Source organism: Pongo abelii, chromosome 16, assembly GCF_028885655.2.
Source record: "Pongo abelii isolate AG06213 chromosome 16, NHGRI_mPonAbe1-v2.0_pri, whole genome shotgun sequence".
Classification (NCBI taxonomy): Eukaryota; Metazoa; Chordata; class Mammalia; order Primates; family Hominidae; genus Pongo; species Pongo abelii.
The window spans coordinates 15,927,594-15,947,528 of NC_072001.2; the positions used below are offsets into that span (position 1 = coordinate 15,927,594).

Consider the following 19,935-nt stretch of genomic DNA (forward strand, 5'->3'; position numbering starts at 1 on the left):
GCTTCTATTTCCTGAAAGATCTGATTCCAAGTTTCCTGTCACTACATAAGTGTCTGTTAAGTTAAACTTTTTTTAAAAAAGGTAATTTTTCAAAACTAGAATGAGCTCTTTACGAAAGAAAAAAATGGCCAAAGCCAAGCGCTCTGCGTCTGCCAGTTGGCCTAAAGGTCTGAAAATACATTTAAAGTCCTGATTGTCGTGAGGAATCTGATTTTATAAACCACTAGACAGCTTTCTATAAGACACGGCTTGGATGTAAGCTGAGTGCAGAAGGACGGACTGGTAAGCATTATAAAAAGCAAGGTCGAAACCACAAGAATGAAAATCCAAATGGAGTCAATAAAATGTTACTTGGGTGCCAATATCTGCCAGAAAGTCAACGATATCAGATGGCAATGGCAATCTAGGTACTTGCTCCAGATTGATCTCAAGTGTCTCACATTGACGATTACAGATGGGACTAGGAAAGTCCATCCAAGCACCCCTGGTACTTTAGAGACCAATGGACTAATTTTCTTGATTATCCAAAACACTTTAAAATCCATTCACACACATCACACAGATTTGATGACTAATATAATTAAATTTTGGTAATGCTTTCCTTGTGGGTTTTATGTGCATATTTTATTTTCCCCAAAACAAGTACAAAATGAGATTACAGCTCCTTGAGTCAGAAAAAAAAAAAAATCTTTGTTCTAAATAGAAATAGACTTCTAAATGAAAACAGGGCATATACAGGTGTTTATAATTTGGGGAGAGACAATTAATTTTCCTCTTCTGTTTTATCACAGTTTAGAGATAGCACAAAGCAAAAGAAATGAGGCAGAGTGCCTTTCTGTATCTTGAGCAAATGAACTGAAATTCTGCCAGTGTACAGAAAATGGCAGGCTCCCCAAAAGCAGCCTAAAATCTCCCTTCTGTTCTTACAGAGACTGTAAGACAATCTCACTGCTAAGTGCTCATGCACATTTACAGTTCCAGCAGGACTACGTCTTTCCATGGGCACCCGAGTATGAGAAACACCTATTTGCTTCCCAAGAATTTAATCAACTGGATTAAGCTGAATCCCATTATAAAGTGTCTCCTCTGGAGTAGAAAGTGTCTTTTATCTTACGGATCCAAATGTGAACGTCTCTCTGAATGACTGTGTGTAAGAACAAAGAAATAAAATTTTTAAAAAAATAGATGTTTGAGCCAGGCATGGTGGCACATGCCTGCACTCCCAGCTACTCCAGAGGCTGGGGTGGGAGGATGGCTTGGGCCCACCAGTTGGAGACCAGCCTGGGCAACATAGTGAGATGCCATCTCTACAAAATATTTTAAAAATTAGCCAGGCATGGTGGCATATGCCTGTAGTTCCAGCTACTTGGGAAGCTGAGGTTGGAGGATCGCTTGAGCCCAGGAGTTTGAGTCTAGCCTGGGCAACTTAGTGAGACCTGCCTCTAAAACAAACAAACAAATAAAAAAGAGAGAGATACGTTTGTTTTTCTGCAGAGTAAGAGTACCCAAAGAGTCATAAGTGACTCAAAGATGTAAAGGAAACTTTGCCTTATAAAAATGCTTATAACATTCAAGAAAATTCAGAGGGAATTGAAAATAAACTGAATGAATGTCAGAGCTGGTAGAAACTTGAAGTGACTTACTCCACTGGTTTGTTCTCACTGTATGAATTTTGTGATTGTGCTCTATTTGTGACAAGGGATAGATTTCCACTTACGGTAGTTATTAAATTCTTTTTGTGAATATGTTTATTTAAGTTGAGTAAACGCCCCCTTAAAGAAAAATCCTTTAGTAAATAACAGTGCAGGAATAACACAGATATGGCAAGAATAGTGATGGCAATATGGCTCCAGCTGCTATCCAAAGACACCGGCTTAAAGAGGCGATGGTTCTCAAAGTGGAGTGCGTACCATCATCTCCTGGAGGATGAGCCACACCCTGGGGTTTCTGACTCAGTAGGTCTGCGGTGGAGCCTGAGAATCTGTATCTCTAGTTAGTTCCCAGGAGATGCTGATGCTGCAGGTCCAGGAAGCCCACTGTGAGAATCACCTGCTGCAGGATCATCATCATGTGGTCTTTTGCCTCAACCCTGGCCCTGGGAGGAACTAGCTGGTGAACTGGGGAGATTCACTTGTACTTTCTTTCTGTGGCACTATTCAGTCTTCTCTCCATTTCCAGGGACATAAACTTCTTCTTGGGCCTGGGCTGCCCAGGGCTTCCCATAAAAGTGCCTGCCCTGTTGTTTCAGGGGGAGCCTAAATTACAGAAGAGAGACATCTGCCTGCATATTCACAGCAACCTGGCACTGACTGAAGAGCCCTCCTTCATATACCTGTAGTTTAAAGGAGAAAGGCCAGTTTCTGACTCTAAGTAAATTGATATGCCGTAGGCTTCAAGGATTGAGATGTGGAGCTAGGCTGGGCTGGAGAAGGATTTATTCTAGCTCTTCAAACAAGACCATACCTGAGCCTGCATACCCTGATCTGGTCCCAGGTATAGTAGGAGGTTTATATAGTAGGGGAGGCAAAGGGCAAAGTCATTTAGAGCATGACTCTGATATCAAGCAGACCTGGCACCAGATCCTAGCTGCACTGTTTACTAGCTGAAAAACATACTACTGTATGCTCTTTACACTTTCTAAGGGTCAGTTTGTTCATGCATAAGACAGGAATAAGAGACCTTCCTTAGAGTTTTCTTGAAGAATAAATGTGATTATGAGCATCTAACCCATGGTTTGACACATGGTAAACACCTAGTACCACTGCCTGGTACTCTAAGGGGAAGCTTCAACATAAATCCCTATTCTAGTAAATCATGGTTCCTGGGTTGCATGCATTTATTCTTTGATTTAAAAGGTTAGTTCAGAAAAAGAGAATTATTTTGACAGTAGCTCTGGTTGCCTTCTCATTTGCTCCTGAGAGTTGCCAGTTCTCCATATCAAATGGACAATAATCTTCCACTGGAGCATGAAAGATGCTGCTTTTCTGGCATGTGTGTAGAGCCCTGGATTACACTTGTCCCCAAACCTTCCTCAACTGACTATGAAAACCTTGAACAAGGCCAAGCACGGTGGCTCACGCCTGTAATCCCAGCACTTTGGGAGGCCAAGGTAGGTAGATCATCTGAGGTTGGGAGATCGAGACCAGCCCAGCCAACATGGAGAAACCCTGTCTTTACTAAAAATACAAAAAATTAGCCAGGCATGGTAGCAGGCACCTGTAATTCCAGCTACTTAGGAGGCGGAGGCACAAGAATCACTTAAACCTGGGAGGCGGAGGTTGCAGTGAGCCAAGATTTGGCTATGGCACTCCAGCCTGGGCGACAGAATGAGACTCTGTCTCAAAAAAAAAAAAAAGACCTTGAACTAAGCAGACAATAAGCAGGGCTTTCCCCTTTACCACTTAGTAGGGACCCTTTCTCTTTTTAATAAGCTTATACTCTTGCACCTGAGGAGAGAAAAGTTGTAAATCTAACGTTAGAACCAACACACCCATTGACTCAACCTGGCTGGGCAAGTCACTCCTTCTTTCTGCTTCTCCGATTTTTCATAGAAAATTAAAAATAATACATACATTAAGGCAATCAAGAAGAGAAATGCAGTAACACAGGCAAGCAAGTTTGTTTATGGTTTTTTTTTTTCCTTTGGCTAAAAGTAAAAGGTGTTTTCCAAATCCATTTTGCACCTGTCTTCAAGAATAAAGGCAAATGCATCTTCTTCATTAACACCATTGCATTCAGGCTGCTGAGTAAGGTGCTGTGTGATGAGACATCTCTAATCACCACACCAATTTTAAAATCAGCTTCAAAAATGAAAATGTGAAATTTGTCTAACTCTGAGCTCTAAATATTCATGAACAAAGCCTGGACCTCACCTCCTCCACACCTCACAGTGCACGGAAAGAAGTCAGTTTGTCTCCACTGATGACTGATGGGCTGGTAAAAGAACTGAACCATTATTTTTAATAATAATATATTTAAGCACATCCTTTTGAAAAATTCTTCTAGAAGCACAACTGCAAGAACTCAACTTAAGTGTACAAATATATGGTGTTTAAACAGTCTAGTATCTAATTAAAAGGAAATGGGGGGTAGGCATGGTGGCTCACACCTGTAATCTCAGCACTTTGGGAGGCCAAGACAGGTAGATCACTTGAGGTCAGGAGTTCAAGACCAGCCTTGCCAACATGGTGAAACCCCATCTCTATTAAAAATACAAAAATTAGCCCAGCATGGTGCCACATGCCTGTACTCCCAGCTACTCAGGAGGCTAAGGTGGGAGAATTTCTTGAACCACTGCCTCAAAAAAAAAAAAAAAAGAAATAGGGCACCAATGAGGTAATATATATGTTAATTAGTTCCATTTAGCCATTCCACAATATATACATATTTCAAAACATCGTGTTATACACTATAAATATATACAATTTTTGTCAATTAAAAATGCTAGGAAAAGATTAATGTGGCCAGGCACAGTGGCTCACACCTATAATCCCAGCACTTTGGGAGGCCGAGGTGGGTAGATCATCTGAGGTCAGGAGTTTGAGACCAGCCTGGCCAACATGGCAAAACCTGGTCTCTACTAAAAAATACAAAAATTAGCTGGGTGTGGTGGCATGTGCCTGTAGTCCCAGCTACTCAGGAGGCTGAGGCAGGAGAATAGATCGAACCCATAAGGCAGAGGTTGCAGTGAGCTGAGATCGCACCATTGCACTCCAGCCTGGGCAACAAGAAGGAAACTCCATCTAAAAGAAAAAAAAAAGTAAAAGAAAAAATTAATGTGTTAGAAAAACCAGGCCAGGCACAGTGGCTCAGCCTGTAATCCTAGCACTTTGGGAGTTCAAGGCAGGAGGATCACTTGAGGCCACAAGTTTGAAATCAGTCTGGTCAACATAGTGAGATCCTATCTCTCCAATAGACAAAGTTTAAAATTAGCCAGGTGTGGTGGCATGCACCTGTAGTCCCAGCTATAGCTATTGGGGATGCTGAGGCAGGAGGACACCTCGAGTGCAGGAGTTTGAGGCTACAGTGAACCATGATCACACCACTGCACTCCAGTCTGGGAAACAAAGCAAGACTCTGTCTCAAAAAAACATGAAAATGAAAAAGAAAAATCTCTAAAAAATGCAATTGGAAAAAAAAAAACAAGAAATACAATTGGGATAAAAAATTTTAACAATAAAAATTAATACAGTGGGTTGGGTGTGGTGGCTGATGCCTGTAATCCCAGCACTTTGGGAAGCTGAGGCAGGCAGGTCCCTTGAGGTCAGGAGCTCAAGACCAGCCTGGCCAACATGGTGAAATGCTGGCTCCACTAAAAATACAAAAATTAGCTGGGTGTGGTGGCACATGCCTGTAATGCAAGCTACTTGGGAAGCTGAGGCAGGAGAATCGCTTGAACACAGGAGGCGGAGGTTGCAATGACCGAGATCACACCATTGCACTCCAGCCTGGGCAACAGAGTGAGACTGCATCTCAAAAAATAAAATAAAACAAAACAAAATAAAATAAAATAAAATAAAATAAAATAAAATAAAATAAAAGTAGTATTATAAAAGGTATTTCATATGAGAAATGCTACATTTAGTGGAAGAAACAGCTTATCAAAATAATACAGTTTAAAGGGAATTTTAATAAAGTATCAATAAATCTGCTATAATATTTCTTTAAAAAATAGAGATAATAGACAAATAGAATGATGAAGAGACAATATTTAATGATATAATTGCTTAGAATTTCCTAGATTTTAAGAAAGACAGAAGTCTCTGTTTCAAAATGCTCATTGAGTTCTAGACATTTTAAAAAATAAAACAAAAAGCATAAAGAAAAATCCTAAAAGTTATCATAAACAAAAATATGACTACCTAGAAAAATGTGAAAAATCAGATTAACATCACATTTCTCACAAGAAATATTGGATTCAAGAAAACAAAGTCAAGTCCTCAAAGTGATGAGGGACAAGAATATTGAATCTGGAATTCTATAACCAAGTTATTAATCAGTAATCAGTTATCAGTTATCCTCCTATAATCAAATGACCAATCATTAATCAATGAAATAAATATATTTTCCAACACAAAATGATTCTGAAACTTTAACACTTAGAGATATTCACTGGAAAAAAAGAAAAAAAACTACTAAAGAATGTACCTAAGAACTAATATAAATACAGAAGTAGTGAGATGTAAGAAGCAATAATGATTAAATAAATCAGTAAAGCTTACAAGAGAATCTAAACAAGGATTGATTTCAAAATAGTGGTTTTATGTATTTAATTACAAAATGACATAAAAACTCCAGACACAAGATATGTGTGTAGGGAAGGGGAGGCAGGGTTATGGTAATGGAGTGGGGAGAGCACAGGTATTACAGAGATAGGATACACTGCTAAAAGGAGCTTTGTTTCTGTTCCCAACCCAGAACCCTAGAAAGTTCTATCATAGGAAAAAGTAAACTGGAAACAGGACAACCTTCAAAGGGTATAAAGCCCTGGTTCAAGTTATTTCAATTCCTTGTTAGATAAAGATCACCTGTTGCTAACCTAGCTGTCTTCCAGAAGCAAAAATAAGACAGCTAAAATCATCCAGTTGGAAGAGTGTTACACTGAAGATCTAGAAGCAAAAATTATCCAATAATAATTTTTAAAGGGGATTTTAACAAACAGTATCAATAAATCTACTACAATCTCAAATTATATCCACAACCTTTCTTCCATAATATACAGCACAAACTTTAAAAGTAACTAAGAATAGAAAAAACAAAATTTAATGACAACCCAAAAAAGTGAAAAAAAATAGACATTATAAACATAATGACAGGAAATCCAGATATTGGTATTAACTGATGAAAATATAAAAACTTAAGTACACCATTATTACCTCCTACAACCCTGGCCTTGGCTTCAGTCTTGTTTCCCCGCAGGAGGGGCCTAGCAACACCTTATGCTATTCCTATGATTATAACACAAGTATTGGAACACTTTGCCTCGGGCACTGTTTTTCAGAGAACTTGGAACAAGATTAAAATGTTCAAGAAATCAAATTATAAGATGGGGAATTTCACTGGAAACAAGCTATAACTAAAATGGAAATTCTAGGAATAAAAGATGCAATGATTTAAATCAATATCTCAATGGACGAACTTAAAAGTGGATTAAAATAGACTTTGGCAAGTATTTTATAAAGAGCCAGATAGTAAATATTTTAGGTTTTCAGGCTGCATGGTTTCTGTTGCAACTATTCAATTCTGCTAGTATAGTGCAAAAGTAGCCATTGACAATGTGTAAACAGATAGGGGTGGCTGTTCTGATAAAACTTTATTTACAAAAACAATGATGGCCTGCTGGTCGTAATCTGCTGATCCCTGAATTAGACACACCTGAGCAGAGGATCAGTAAAATGACAGTAAAAAGAAAGTGGAAATTAGACAAATTGGATACAGGTAAAGGTAGAATTACAGTCCTTACAGTCCCAGAAATACATAACAAAGAGCTTGGGAGAGAAGTTAATCTGAAGAGATAATAAATGAGAATCTGTCAAAAGTGATGGTGGATCTCAAGCCACAGATTCATGAGACACCTGGACTTCAAGCTGAAGAAAGGCACTAATTACACCATAGCCCAATTGATGAAAACTCAAAACAAAGGGAACGCACTTAAAAGCAGATGAAGAAAAAGGACAAATTACCTTCTAAGGAACAAAAAGAAGACTGATAGCTGACTTCTCCACAGAATAAACTGAAGTCAGAAGACAATAGGGAGATATCCTCAAAGTGCTGAAAGAAACGTTTTATAATCACAGAAGGGTCAATTCACTAGGAAGATGCGATGATTCTAAATGTGAACATACCTAACAACCTAGCCTCCAAATAGATAAGGCACAATGCACAGTCACGGGGTAGTTTTAGCACATCTCTCATGATAGAATAAGCAGACAAAAATCAGGAAGGCTATAATTTGGAATAACACAATTACTAAACATGACCTAATTGACATACATAGAACATTGTATCCAACAACAGAAGACTACACATCACATTCTCCCAAACTTTGTTATATTCTGAGCCACAAACCAAGTTTTATAAATTTTGAAATATTGAAATAATATGGAGTATGTTCTTTGACCACAGTAGAATTAAGCTATAAAAATAAATTTTAAAATGATTACTGGAAAATTCCCTCATGGTTGGATGTTATACTTCCAAATAATCCACAAGTCAAAGAATATGTAATTACAAAACTTACAAAGTAATTTAACTGAATGATGAAGGAAAACATTTCATATCAAAATTATTAAATTAAATATAAGGTATGCATTGAGAGAAATTTTTAGACTTAAATGTATATGTTTTAGGGAGAAAAGATGAAAATTAATGATTTCATAATCCATCTCAAGAAGTTTAGGAAAAAAACAGCCTATGGGATCTAAAGAGGTAAGAGTGGACATAATAAAGATAGGAGCAGACATTAATGATAAGGAAAGAAAACTAGAGTAAAACAGTTATGAACCCAAAAGTTGTTTCTGTGAAATGTCTAATAAAATTGATAACCCTCTGATGTGACTGAGCAAGTAGAAGAGTAGGCACAAATAGTCAATATCAGGAATGAGAAAGAGGACATACTACAGGTTGTTCAGAAAGTGAACGAACAATAAGAGGATGCTATGAAAAGTATGCCAATAACTTTTTAAAAGTTATTTGAAATAGGCAAATTCATTGAAACTAAATGGACATAAGAAATAAGAAAATCTAAAGAATCTGTATCTTTCAAAGACATTAAATGCATAATTCTAAATATTTCCTGGTGCACACTGCCAAACATTTAAAGAAAAAAAAAATGGCACCAATCGTATGCAAACTATTGCAGAGAATAAGAGGAAACACTTCTAAACTTGTTTTATAAAAGCAGAATAAAATGCCAAGACCTGAAAAAGGCATTCCAAGAAAACAAACAAGCAAACCCTTTCTTGCACGTAGGTACCAAAACGACAACAAAAACCTTAAGTGAAATAATTTAAAATCACATCCAGTGATATATAAAAGGATACACCTTTTAACAAACAATAATTAATATTAACAATAAATTCTTTTTTTTTTTTTTAAATGGAGTCTCGCTCTGTCACCCAGGCTGGAGTGCAGTGGCGCAATCTTGGCCCACTGCAACCTCCACCTTTCAGGCTGAAGCGATTCTCCTGCCTCAGCCTCCCAAGTGGCTGGGACTACAGGCCCATGCCACTACACCTGGCTAATTTTTTGTATTTTAGTACAGACAGAGTTTGACCGTGTTAGCCAGGCTGGTCTCGATCTCCTGACCTCATGATCCGCCTGCCTCAGCCTCCAAAAGTGCTGGGATTACAGGGGTGAGCCACCACGCCTGGCAACTAACAATAAATTCTAATCGAAAAGAACAATGACTAGGTAGGTTTATCACAGGAAGAAACAGTTGGTTTAACATTTGAAAAATCAATGTCATTTATTACATTAAAAAGGAAAAAGGAGAAAACCATGTGATCATCTCTAAAGATGCAGAAAATGCATTTGATAAAGCTCTGTGCTTGTACATAATGAAGCAAACTAGAAAAAGAAAAATATTCTTTCACCAAATAAAATATCTATAAAAAATGTTATAGTAAAAACCATATATAATGGTGAATTATAGGGAACTTTTCTCCTGAAGTGAAATGCATAACAAGGACAGCTGCCATCTTCATTATTTGCAGATGTCACAATTGTGTATGTATACAATCCAAAAGAATTCACAAACTATTAGTATTAATACATGAATATAGTAAGAATATAATGTCAATACACAAAAATCAATATTTCCACACCCCAGAAACAAATAGAAACTGAAAAAAATACCATTTATAGTAACACCAAAATAACCAACACCTGAAAATAAATTTAATAAAAGATATTAAAGACATAGAGTAAAAATTATGAACATTACTGAGAGAAATTTTAAAAGAACTAAAAAATGTATGGATATGCCATATTGATGAATTGAAAGACTTAGTATTGGAAAATGTCAATTTTCCTTAAATTGACATACAGATCCAATGCAGTTCCAATCAAAATCCAGCAGATTTTTAAAAACAGACAAGCTGATTTCAACGATATAAGAATGCAGTGTCAAGGAAAGCAAAGATAATCTGCAAGAACAAAGCTGAAACTTACACTTCCAGATATCAAGACTTATTTTAATGCTACAGTAGATATATCACAATGGTTTTGGCACAAATAAACAAACAGATCAATGAAACAAAGTAGGGTCCATAAATACATTGTTATTACCAGACTTCAGAGAAATAGGCAACAGATCATTCCTCACCTAATGGCTCTAGGTCAATTAAACAGTCATATAGAAAAAATATTGATTCTATTATACCTCACAATGTATACAAACTAATTTCTAGATGGATTATAGCCTTTGGTGTGAAAGGAAAAACATTAAGGCTTCCAAACACAAACATAGAAGAATATCTGAAGGGCTGGGCATGTATTCCCAGGACTTTGGGAGACCAAGGTGGGAGAAATGCTTGAGCTCAGAAGTTTGAGACCAGCCTGGGCAACACAGCTGGATCCTGTTACTACAAAAAAAAAAATTTTTTTTTTTTAATTTGGCCAGGCACAGTGGCTCACACCTGTAATCCCAGCAGTTTGGGAGGCTGAGGTGGGTGGATCACTTGAGGTCAGGAGTTCAAGACCAGCCTGGCCAAAAGGGTGAAACCCTGTCTCTACTAAAAATACAAAACACTTGCTGGGTATGGTGGCATACACCTGTAATCCCAGTTACACAAGAGGCTGAGGCAGGAGAATAGCTTGAACCCAGGAGGTGGAGGTTGCAGTGAGGTGAGATCATGCCACTGCACTCCAGTCTGGGCGACAGAGCGAGACTCAAATAAATAAATAAATAAATAAATATCCAGGCATGGTGGCGTGCACATGTAGTCCCAACTACTTGGAAGGCTGAGGTGAGAGAATCACTTGAGCCCAGGAGGTCAAAGCTGCAGTAAGTCATGATTGTGCTACTGAACCCCAGCCTGGGCAACACAGCAAGACCGCATCTCAAAAAAAAAAAAAAAAAAAAAAAAAAACCACGAACAAACAAAAACAAAAAGAAGAATTTCTTCATAATTCTGGATGAGGCAGATTTCTCAACCAGAATACAAATAGCACTAAGTAAAATGTTAAAGACCGATAAACTACACTACAGTAAAATTCAGAACTTCTGTATAGGGAAACTGATAGCCCTAAATACATTCAATGGAGAAAAAAATGGAAATAGAATGAATTAAGAATTCAGCTCTAGCAGCTGAAAATATAACACCAAAATAAATCCAGACAAAGATAAAAGAAATAAAAACTTATATAAATAGAAATGTAAAAAAACCTCTGCATTAATGAACAAAACAAAAATCTAGTCGTTAGATGTCTCAGAGACAATGTTTGGATGGTCTGAACAAAACAACAACTATGCAAGGAACCAATAAACGAGTTTAGGAATGAAAGAGACATTGTTATAGGTAAAGAGGAGACTGTTTTTAACAATAAGGGAATACCATGATTACATTTGAAGAGCTAAGTTTCAAAAATGAGATGAATTGGATACTTCTCTAGAAAAATGTAAATTTCAAAATTGGCTAAAATAATAAGCCTAAGAGAAACATAAATGGTTTCTAAGTCTTCTCCATTACCACCGAAAAGAAAAATAAGAAAAGAAAAAAAAAAAGAAAGAGAAAAGGCATTAAGCTAGATGTGTTACAGAAAGAGAAATCCTTAGCATAGTAGACACATTCCATTCCCTACCAGCATCCATTTCTCCTTTCCATTCTACAGACACTCAATTTTGTTCATGTTCATTCCTCCCTCCTGTGTCTTACATGTACATCCTGATTGTTTTTTTTTTTTTTTTTTTTTTGAGATGGAGTCTCGCTCTGTCACCCAGCCAGAGTGCAGTTGTGCAATCTCGGCTCACTGCAACCTCCGCCTCCTGGGTTCAAGTGATTCTCCTGCCTCAGCCTCCCAAGTAGCTGGGATTACAGGCGCCTGCCACCATGCCCAGCTAATTTTTGTATATTAGTAGAGACGGGGTTTCACCATATTGGCCAGGATGGTCTCGTTCTCCTGATCTCGGGATCTGCCTGCCTCAGCCTCCCAAAGTGCTGGGATTACAGGCGTGAGCCACCGCACATCCTGATTGTTCTAAGTGAATCACCATGCTCACATTTACCTTGCTAGTGGCAGGACCAATGAGTGTTCTGCTCAGATACACAACTGCAAAGGGTGTCACTGGCCAACAGCCCCAGTTCTGGGTCAAGCTTCCCATGGGATTCTCCTAGCCAGTGACTAAGCACAGCAAGGGTATTGAAGGCAGAGCCATTCTTGGGAGACACTGGAGGCCTATGATGAATGACATTGGCTCAGGGTTTCCTCTCCAGCTTTGCTGAATTCTCCTAGAACCTACTGCATTTAAGATGCTTGCATCCAACCTTCCTTCCTTCCCTCTCTCCTTCACTCATGGTCAGATTTTCAGTGCAATCTGATGGCTCTCTCAGCATCACCCTGCTTTCTCTCCCTCTTTTTTCTCACAGGCATTTCCTAAATAAGTTTCTTGCACTTCTCATCCTGCCTTGCATTTGATTCTTACAGGACCCAGATGAACACAGCAGTGGATGGTATAGAGTGGGCACGTGACCCAATTCTTGTCGATGAGAGGTGGTAAAAGGTCTACTGTGGAGTTTCTGAGGTTTCCTCGCTGAGAAGGTCCACAAGAAAGAAAACGGCCCACTGGGCTTCCGGGGATCACATCATCTTGTCCACATGTGACACCTGGATCAGTGCCTTTTACTTCCAGTGCAGGGCAAATATACAGCAACTGACTCAAATCCATGCACGATATCCTCAAACGGGCCCTAATTGCTGCCAGTGGGCACACTCTCTTTCCCCTAGTCCCTCGACACTGCCATTGTTGTCTTGCTGCACGTTCTCGGTGGTGTGGCTGGGACCCCATCCAATCCTTGGCTGGCTTAGAGCTCTGCACTAGGGAGACCATCGGCTTTATTGTTCATGCCAGGATGGCTCTGAGAGTGAAAGGAGGAGCTACTAACAATTCAGCTGGGGTCACAGGCACAAACTGGGCCTTTTCTGAACAAAATAGAACCCATAGTCTCTCTACCTACACCTCTCTGCTGAAGGGTCATTTTGCCACCACCTTGTCACTCCCTGGCCAGTCAAGAGTACATTAAATTTTCTAGATGTCTTCCATTACCACTCAGGAACTGAAGGAGACTCCGGGGAGCTAAACCCAGACTCAACCTGTGACTGAACATTTCAGGGCACTAATTCCACCTTCACTCTCGTGCGGCTTCTCTGGGTTGCTGATGGAGGTGGGATTTCTGTGAGGTGCTTTCCTCTGGGAGCTCTGCCTGGGAAGGGAGCAAAAGCTCCTTTTCTGCTTTTGGCTCTCCCTGAAAGCCTCCCTGCCCTGGAGAGCGACCACCATCATGAAACATGACTCGCTGCCCGCTTCCTTTGTCCTGGCACCAGGAGAGGGAGAAGGCTTTCCACATCCTGGCTGGACATGCCCTGTGTGCACATCCTCCTGAGGACACTAGACTGAGGCGCAGCCTTGCTGGAGAAAGGAGCAACCTCTCCATGTTACAGAAGATGTGCTATGGGTTAGGACCCCAGGCTTGGCCCTGGAAATGTTGTGGAGACTAAATCAATTTGGAAAATCTTCATCTCTCTCCACTAAGGGTGGCTTTCAAAACAAAAGACTAAGCTAAAAATAATAATAACCCTACTTTAATCATGAAAAGATGAACATGAATGCTTTCTCCTGCACTCCAGCTAATTACTCACCTGCCATACCACTGCTGTCAAGTCCGCAGGGCAAACAGCTCTGCTGACAAAGGAGATGGTGAAGTACAGAGAATAGCAAAAGTGAAATGCACATTGACATTTGCAAAAGTGTATTAGCACTGTTTGATGAGGAAAATGAGTTTTATAATAAAAGTATGTGGCCAGGCATGGTGGCTCACACCTCTAATCCAGCTCTTTAGGAGGCTGAGGCGGGAGGGTTCTTGAGCTCAGGAGTTCAAGGCCAGCCTGGGTAACATAGTGAGACTCTGTCTCTACAAAAAAATTAAAAATTAGCTGGCTGTGGGGTTGTGTGCCTGTAGTCCCAGGTAGTTGGGAGGCTGAGGCCAGAGGATTACTTGCAGCCTGTACTTGGCCTGGGTGACAGAGCAAGACCCTATCTCAAAAACAAACAAACAAAAAAGGTCAATGGTATTCAAATTCAACTACTTGACTTGGCCACTTCAAAAGAATTTCCAAAATTTATGAAATAGATTTTTATATAAAACTATTCATAGTATGTCTACATTTATACATGTATCTTAGCTGTGAATGCTGGTAATTACTAAAGCAGTATATGAATTGCTTTAACCAAGAAATTTCCTTCAACAGACCACATTACAGTAAAATATGCAATATTCTAAAAGTTTCTGCCTTTGGAATGGACGACAAATGCTTAGGATGAGACAGAATCCCAATGATTGTAAGGCATGAGGAAATAGGTAAATTTTCTTTTCTGCTGGCACTGTTATGGGTTGAATTGTGTGCCCCCAAAACAACATGTTGAAAGCCTAGCCCACCGTAGCCCACAGTATCTCAGAATACTATCTTATTTGGAAATACAGTCTTTGCCAATGTAGTTAGGGTAAGGTAACTGGGAGGACTTAATCCATTATGAGTGGTGTCCTTATAAAAAGGGGAAATTTGGACTGGCCAGGTGTGGTGGCTCATGCCTGTAACTCCAGTACTTTGGGAGGCAGAGATGGGTGGATAGCTTGAGCCTAGGAGTTCAAGACCAGCCTGGCCAACATGGCGAAACCCCATCTCTGCTAAAAATATAAAAATTAGCCCAGCAGGGTGGCGTGTGCATGTAGTCTCAGCTACTAAGGAGGCTGAGGCAGAAGAGTTGCTTGAACCCAGGAAGCAGAGGTTACAGTGAGCCGAGATTGTGCCACTGCGCTTCAGCCTAGGTGACATAGTGAGTCTCTGTCTCAAAAAAAAAAAAAAAAAAAAAGGCATGGGAGAAATTGAGAAATTTGGACCCAGAGCCAGACACGCACAGAGGGAAGATGATGCCTGAAGTCTAAGAATTGAGGTGAGAGGCGTAAGACAGCTTCTCCCTCACAGCCCTCAGAAGAAACTGATCCTGCCAACACCCTGATTTTGGACTTTCGGGCTCCAGAACTGTGGGACAATAAATTCGGCTGTTTAGGCCACTCAGCTATGGTACTCACTAACAACAGTCTTGTGAAGCTAATACAGGCACTGACTCTAAAACTGTGTCTTGCAGAGTTTTGAAACACCTGTGAATGTGTAAATGTAGCCTCGATCTGCACCGCATTGCAAGCCTCCAATGTGTTCTTTGAGAGAACGAAGACAGGCAGTTTCAAATCCTCTATCCCCACATAAGGTAAATATACTATCATAACTCCCCACAAAGAAAAGAGGCTAATGAGTTGACAGCATAAAAGATATCTAGAGCTGAGGAAACTGAAGACAGAGATTGTACAACTGGGGACTAGTAGAAAAGCAATCAGAAAACATTTTCCTGAAGAAACACAAAATATGAGAGTGGAAAAAACATGAATCCCTAAGAAGACAACTGGCTGAAAAAGGAAGATTTCAGAGCCCAAAGAAGAGAAACGTTTTCTTCTCCCTGAAGATATATATATATTTTAAAAGATGAGAAAAGCTACCAATAGTAGTTAAAAATTAACCATGGAAAGATGTCTTTATCCAAGTAATTTAATTTTATTTTTTTAGATATCCTCATGGGAATATACTTAAAATTGATATTCACAAACATCTACTCATAGATGCAAATATTCAGTAAATTCTCACTGAATGAATAGCGTCTATCTCGCTGTCAATCAATGAAGCACATGGCATCAGCTACTGTACTTAGCCGAGACTCACTACTGCTACCTGGTGGCAACATGCGCATATTGAAGAAGCAGGGCCCTAATGCAAAATACCCCTTAGTGCTATAACAAGGGTCATCCATGAAAAACAGGTCATTGAGGGCTGGGCATGGTGGCTCACACCTGTAATCCCAGCAATTTGGGAGGCTGAGGCAGGAGGATTGCTTGAGGTCACGAGTTCAAAACCAGACTGGGCAATATAGTGAGGCCCTGTAGCTACATACAAATAAAAAAAAAATGAAAAAAGGGAAACAGGATTTTCGGGAAAACAAGCATATACAATGAGAAATCCACTGGAAGAAGGAGATGTGCAATTTTCAAGAATGGTCCAACCATGAAAATATAGCTTCTTAAAGAGTAGAAAAAAGAAATTTTTTTCTCATTGGTACAGTGAGATGCTAAGCTGCAAAATCTGAGCAACAATACCTATAAGACCACCTAACATCCCATTGATGTCTACATATGTCACTCTTTATGTAAGAATACAGCAGTGTTCAACAGTACAGTTATCAAAAGCCCATGAAGTAGGTCTACTACATGAACTGTAGCAAAGCGTGTGCCTCCACCTGGCTCAGTGCACCCACAGCTGTGCTAAATGAGCACTGAATATGCAGGGCTGGTAGTCACCGCCTCATCCTCTCTCAGGCGGAAGCCAGGTCTTCCGTTTATAGACTAGCTTCTGTTGGTTGACTGGAATGGAAAGAGATACAATGAAACACAGGGACATAGGGCTGACTGTCATCAGTGACCTCACAGGCACTTTTAACCTCCCACTCAAAGTACAGCCATAACTTGATTGTGTGACGGGCCAGGAGGAGATGAATGGAAGCAAAGAGTTCCTTATCTTAGCAACAACACAGGCTGGGAAATACTACAATGTTTGGAACCAAAAAAAAAAAAAAAAAAAAAAACAAAGGAACTGATGGAAAAGGATACTTCCTAGAAACCCACATTATTTGGACAAGCTCCCAAGTCAGGAAAAAAACAACATCAGAGCCATTCTGACTTCATCATAAGCGTCTCCAATTTTGCCACATTCTCCCCCACTAAGTACACCACATCCATGAGGGACAATTGCCGTAGGTATGAAAATGAGGCTCCATTTATGCATGAGTCAGACAGTTGTATGTAACACCCTCTTTGATAAACGTATTTTTCAAAACACCTTTTCAGTCTGGAGAGATCAAAAGCTTTCCAGGAGTTGAAGTCAAAGTCCAGAACTGTTTATTAAATCTGAGAGAGTCAGAACTCAGAGACAGGAACATAGAGGACTGAATATGAATGCAGACAGTGTACACCGAACATGCTGTTAAAATGTACTCTATTGGCTGGGCGCGGTAACTCACGTCTGTAATCCCAGCTCCTTGGGAGACCAAGGCAGGTGGATCATTTGAGATCAGGAGTTGGAGACCAGCCTGACCAACATGGTGAAACCCCATCCCTACTAAAAATTAAAAAAAAAAAATTAGCCAGGTATGGTGGTGCATGCCTGTAATCCCAGCTACTCAGGAGGAGGCTGCAGTGAGCTGAGATCGTGCCACTGCACTCCATCCTGGGTGACAGAGTGAGACTCCATCACACACACACACACACACACACACATTTTCTTTTAAATGTACTCTATTAAAAGGTGAATACATAATTCGGACAAGAAGGTGTAAAGTAATTTTTAATTATGCACGTGATATGTGAATTCATTCTTCCATTTACTTTTTATTACTTATTTTTTAATTATTATTTTTGAGACGGAATCTTGCTCTGCTGCCCAGGCTGGAATGCAGTGGTGCGATCTTGGCTCACTGCAACCTCCGCCTCCTGGGTTCAAGTGATTCTCCTGCCTCAGCCCCCCGAGTAGCTAGGATTACAGGTGCGCACCACCACACCCGGCTACTTTTGTATTTTTAGTAGAGACAGGGTTTCGTCATGTTGGACAGGCTGGTCTCGAACTCCTGACCTCAGGTGATCCACCCGCCTTGGCCTCCCTAAGTGCTGGGATTATAGGCATGAACCACCACACCCAGCCACATTCTTCCTTTTAAACATTATTTTAAGAATTAGATATTATAAAATGTTATCCCCTCTAAAATAGTCACTGTTTTTTTTAGTGTTTCCATTTTGAAATGTATCCTTCCAAATTATTTTTAAAAATATACATATACATATATGTGTGTGTACATACAAACTCATAGAAATATGCAGTTTACATGTGTTTTTATAAATGGTATCAATAAACAATATATTGTTAAGATCTACTGATGCTGATACTGTAACCAAACAGTATCTTGAAATACTAATCTTTGTGGGTACTTTCATCATTTCATCATTGTATTAATATCTCCTATTCAGTCAAGGACCTCCAAGTTGACTTGAGAAGAATACAGATTCTCTGAGTAGTAATTAAAAGAGAACAAAAAGTGTGTGTGTGTGTGTCTGTGTGTGTGTGTGTGTGTGTGTGTGTGTGTGTGTGTGTGTGTGTGTGTGTGGTGTATATTTTCTACTTGAGAATCACATAGGAAGGCCCTAAGGAGGGCAAGAAAATAGAATTTATGCCATAACAATAGACCAGAGAGACTTTAAAAAAAAAGGTAATTATGGCTTCCCCAAAACCTTTCATAATATGACTGCCTAAGAAGACTACTGGATCAATGCTTTAAGGATGTGACACAGAAGTCAGAAACATAACTGTCTGTGGCGGCTAGGCAGATGATATAAATGCCCAGATCAGGATGAATGGCAACCAACCACTTACGCCTTTAGTGTTAGGGACACAATACATAGTGGTGTGGACCACGGCAGACCCGAGACTGGAAGGCAGCTGTTCCCCAGTTACAGTCACTTATTGCTATTGTAAAATGCAAGCTCTTCCCATTTTTACAGAGAAGCAGAAGAAAAAAAAAAAAAACCTGATCTTCTGATGTAAAAATCTCTCAATTTTTAAGTGTTGATTATTCAAAATCCAAAGTTTCAGAAACAAAACAATACACTGTGCAGGCCAACACTTGGCAGGTCCCACTGCAGGCTGAATTTGTATCTCAGGGATTGGGATGAGTTAGCAACTCTCATCTACCTCCGTGCATGCTCCTCTGATGACACAACTGATGTCTCAGTGAAACATTCCGTGACAAATTAATATGTAGAACAGAGACAGCTTTTTAAAGCTAAAGGGTTTTTTTCATACAGAAAACTATAACTGGTAATTGGGGCTATTTTTTAGCTTCCATTTACATTTTGGAATGGGTTTCTGAAACAGGATAAGGCAAAACCACACACTGAACTATCTTTTTCATTTCTTAGGCATTTTCAAATTTATCAGAAGAGTATCTAACTGTGTCACCTTGGAAATATATTGGCCACTATACTTCATGTCCTCTGAATGAGGGAAGATGCCCCAGCAGCATCCAGAAAGGGGACATAGGCTCATGGTTCCAGAGAAGAAGAGTTCTTCTGAAGGTATCTTGTGACAAGTATCTGTCATAGAACATCTGGGGAAGCAAATCCTGATCTTGAATCAGCCCACTGCAAGACTGCATGTTCTAAGGGCTGAAGGTTGAAGTAAAGATGCCTTAAGGATAACCATCTTAAAGGAGGGTAAGAAATGAGCCCCTGTTGTCTCTGCTCTCCTTTGCAAGAAGACATGCAGCGGCACAATACTGGTTTAGGATATGGTGCATTTAACCATCGGCCATTTTCACCAAACTCTATCTGAAACTGAACACAGCTACTCGGGAGGTTGAGGCAGAAGGATCACTTGGGCCCAAGAGTTCAAGGCTATGATTGCAGCCACTGCACCAGCCTGAGCAACACAGGGAGACCCTGTTTCTTAAACCAGCAAACAAACTGAACAAAGCAACCAGAGATTATAAATACAGAATCAATCCTTCCCCCATAAAAGTGAAGTTTGTTCTTTAACTGTCAGGGTTAGGAGCAGAAATTTAAGAGT

General features: G+C 39.7%; 1 pseudogene; it reads right to left on the bottom strand.

The window, feature by feature from the left end:
* Nucleotides 1-19,935, bottom strand: part of LOC129053811 (ADAMTS-like protein 3) — a 128,137-nt pseudogene that overhangs the window by 18,607 nt on the left and 89,595 nt on the right.